Here is a 536-nt window from a genome sequence, read left to right on the forward strand (position 1 = left end):
ATGATGCTGGTAAACCTTACTGTCGCACTCGACTGCATTGCGTGAGCTCGGTTGGGCTTTCAAACCACGACCCACTGCAGCTCCTTTCCAAGACCAATCCGACAACACGGTAAAATTGACACTTGTACCAAATTGTATTTTATATCACCACTCGGTGATGTTTCATCTCATGATTACGTCAGTATCACTCATGTATGACATAACAGGTACAACTTCAACACGTTGTCGTTGAAGGTGACTTGACCATGCGTATCACTCAAGACACTGACCAAAACAATCACAATATCAAGGTAGAACGTCAACGTAGTGACTATACAGTCATTATACCAAGGGTATACACATATACACGGTCAATATCGTATCGCCTACGCTTCCAAGGCTTTTAAATGTTCCTCAAACTTAGCGTCTTCGGCCGAAGCAACATATCCTTTCACTAACGCACTCACGTCTCAGTTTAGGGATGTAAGAGGCTCCCACGTGTCCTCGATTGCTTCCAGACCTTGCCACCCGACAAGGATTTCGTAGGAACGACTTTG

The sequence above is a fragment of the Phytophthora parasitica genome (assembly GCF_000247585.1).
Source record: "Phytophthora parasitica INRA-310 unplaced genomic scaffold supercont2.136, whole genome shotgun sequence".
Taxonomy (NCBI): domain Eukaryota; phylum Oomycota; class Peronosporomycetes; order Peronosporales; family Peronosporaceae; genus Phytophthora; species Phytophthora nicotianae.